Raw genomic sequence first — 3,579 nt, forward strand, 5'->3', positions numbered from 1 at the left:
CCACTTTTTTTTTTCCCCCCTCTCTTGTTCTTTGTTCTCCTTTCACTGCCCCGCAGAAGCAGATCCTGTGCTGGATGTAAGGTAAAAATACTGCAAAAAATCCCTAGAAAAAGACCCAATTCTGTACCCCAAACCCGAACTAGGGATCGATTAAGCCTTCATTCTATCCCACTATTATCAGCAAGGCCCAAAGGCTGGAAAGGGAATCCTGGCAGGACTGCTGGCATGTTCCATTTGGCAGCCTGACTCATCCAAGACAATGGAGTGGGAAGCATCCCGAGGCTGGCAGGGTGCCAAGGGCACAGGTGAGCTTTAAAAAGGTCAATTTGAACATTTGGGTGAAATTACCAAATAATCAACAACCCCCAGCTTGAGGTTACACAGCAGCCACAACACTGGGGAGGCTGAGTGGAGATTTGCAAATGTAACAGCTTTATATATATAAGCATACAAAGAGATATCTAAGATTATTATTAGTGGGCAGAAGAAGCAGAACAGAGCGAGCACCACAAGTCTGAAAGGCAGAAAACATCACTGCTGGTACTGGTCATGTGAAACACTTGCCAGCTACAGATCTGAAAAGGAAAAGAAATGCAAAGAATCCCAGGAAAGCTCCCTGACTCCTGATGCCATGTCTTGTCATGGCACAGAATGTACCCATCCCTGAGCTGGGGCAGGGTAAGGAGAGGGAGACAAAAGGGAAAACCCTTGCAGTGACTGTGGAAGCCCAGGCACGGGCAGACAATCAGCACTCAGCGCTGTGGGGCTGGCACAGGAGGCATTGGCAGCTCTGGGAATTCAGCTGCAAACACCAAAATCCAGCCACAGGAGCCCCTTCAGCTGCAGGCAGTGAGAGCCAGGGCAGAGGGACCGATATTCCATGTGCCACCGGGGCTGACACAGTAGAACACATTAAATGTAGGCTAAATCACACTGCAGCCCCGCACTGGAGTTCAAGTCGTAAAAGGCAGCTCTGCTGCTTTGTTGCAGACCTCCGGGGCAGCTCCACAAGAAAATGCTTTACCCTCTATAGGAAGCTTGTAAAAAAGTGCCAGAATAAATTAGCAGCGGGAATCATTATGGATTTTTAAGAAAAGCCTAAAAAAGGCCACATTCCTGGTGGTAGCGCTGATGTTTTCCTTCCAGTTTATTTGGCTGTCCAAAATCCAGTCCCTGGAATTCAGCCCTGTCAGGATTTGGGTGGCAGAGGAAACCAAGAGTATTTTAGGGGTTGTGACACCCAGAAATCCTGTCCTGTGCCACCAGGGCCACTTGGAGATGAGACACCCTCCCCTGCCAGGCACCCACTTGGCTGCCAGCCCATGGAGTGCCTGGGATAAAGGACAATTTACATCCCAAGCTAAAATAATCGTGGCTCTGAAGGAACATGGAGTATTTAAGGACTACTGTCAGGGAATCCATGAGACAGCATCCATCAGCTGATGTAACAGCACAAGTTAAAGCAGGGATGTGTGGAATTCATCTTGAAACTTCCCCAGCTACAAAACTGGGACCCAGCAGAGCCAAAACAAGCAATATCAGCAATACAGCTGAAGGATTTTAACCAGATCAAAGATGAGGACTGGGAAAACTGAGGAACAAGCAGGAACAAGTAAACTTTAATTGCTTAACTAATGACAAGCTGCAATGAATACTTTAATTAAAAAGTAAGGGTTTAATGCATGCACACTGCCAAAGGTAGGAGATGTTAAATCACTTCAGCATTTTTAAACTGTTGCCATTGTTTTACAAGGGAAAAGGCAAAGTTTGGAATATAAGCTGTGGAAATAAGAGATCCCACAATTCCTACCATGAGCGTGGTGGGTTTGCAGATCTGTTGAAAGCAGTTATTTTAAATTACATTAAAGTTCTTTCCACAGATCCTGCAATACTTCTAAACAGCACAAGTCACTGCAAAAATCAACACTCAGAGACAAATCATCCACATCTTTCAGTGCAGCCCAGGATTTTATATTTCTTACTCTGTTCTGGTTTTTGTTATGAATTCTTATAATCTGCTTCAGTTTTACACATGCAGTGAACTCTGCCACCAGAGCTTCCCTGCAGGACAATTTCTTCCTTGCTCCACCTGCTCCAAAACTCATTTTCCCAGCTCTCAACCAACCCTACGTGTCTCAGTGACAGCTGTGCCTCGCTCACACTCCGAGGCTGGAGAGGGAACAAGGATGGGAAGATCAGGTTTAATTTAAAAAGCAAACAAAACAAAGAGTTGAGTATCCCAATCCTGCTGTTTGCTCAGCCTGGCTGCTTCGCCTATAAACCCTGTTTCCTCCTGATAACTGCATTTACTGGGTCTGTGTAAGCTGATGGGGACAATTAAGATAAGCTGAGTAAATAACGACAGTAATTACAAGAATTTAGACAAGTGTAGTTCTGAGAGAAGTTACCTGTGACTTCTTTGAGTTATGGGGGTCAGAGAGAAAAAAAATTAAACAGAAGAAAAAGAGGCCCAATCCACGTGGAAGGGCCTCCCTCTGCTTAGATTTCCATGGAGAAAGCCTTCCCACTATTTCTCTTTCCTTTCTGTGGAACAACACTCTGAGGACACTGACTGTTTCTGTTTAGCAACATGCCAAAAGGCTAAAAATCCCATTCCTGAACCAGAGCATCCCAGGGGAAGCGAAGCCAGAGGTGTCTCTGAGCTGCTCACAGGACTCCAGGAGCTCTTCCTGCTGCACACACTCAGCTCCGGGAGCTCCTCTGAGCTTTCCTGATTTTCCCTCCTTCTCCCACCGCACCTTCCCTGCCAGTCACCTCAAAGGCACAGCATTTTGAATGACTTTTGGAAGCCAATTATAAGCAATTCCTTATATATTTGAATTATTCTTCACCTTGAATATTAGTTTCTACACAGGAGATGTTTTTCTTTACCGTTCCAGGCAGCGTTTTCCCGAAACCCGAAAAGTCTAAAGCAAAACACTCTCTGCTCTCATGTAGAGATTCACTACAAGTGGGATAAGCAGCACACTGGGACAATTTTATTCCTGTCACAGCTCCCCAGCAGCTGCTAGTCTCATGCAAAGTTAACATCTGAATTGTATGAGCTCGCTCAGGTTTCCAGGCACTGCATTCATCAACCCCACTGAACTAGAAACAGAAATGGGACAGCACATTTACTACAGCTCTCACAAGCTTCAAAGCCTCTCCTGACCCAAACTCCTGCTTATTGAGAAATACAGAATTATGGCATTCCATATAAAATTCGGCAAACTCGGGAAAACAGAGCTCTACGATACCCTTTAAAGCAGGCTCACAACGTGTTGGAACACAAATCAGCATTTTGCTGCGTTCTGCCTGTAAACACCTGGAAAACACATCCTGATTCCCAGGATGAGGCACATGCCACGTGGATCTCACTTCACCACTGTTTGTTTCCTCATTCCCCAGGTCACAGGTGAGTCGGGCACCTGCTGTATTCCCACCACACCGGGCCATCCATCCCTGCTCCGGGATTTCCCAAACAAGCTCCTGCTCCCGTGGCTCTCACAGCTCCCACCGCAGCCCCACGGCACAGCCACCACCACCAGCACGGGAAAAAACAACTTTCTGAACCCCTGC

The sequence above is a fragment of the Corvus brachyrhynchos genome, unplaced genomic scaffold (assembly GCF_000691975.1).
Source record: "Corvus brachyrhynchos isolate BGI_N302 unplaced genomic scaffold, ASM69197v1 scaffold65, whole genome shotgun sequence".
Taxonomy (NCBI): Eukaryota; Metazoa; Chordata; class Aves; order Passeriformes; family Corvidae; genus Corvus; species Corvus brachyrhynchos.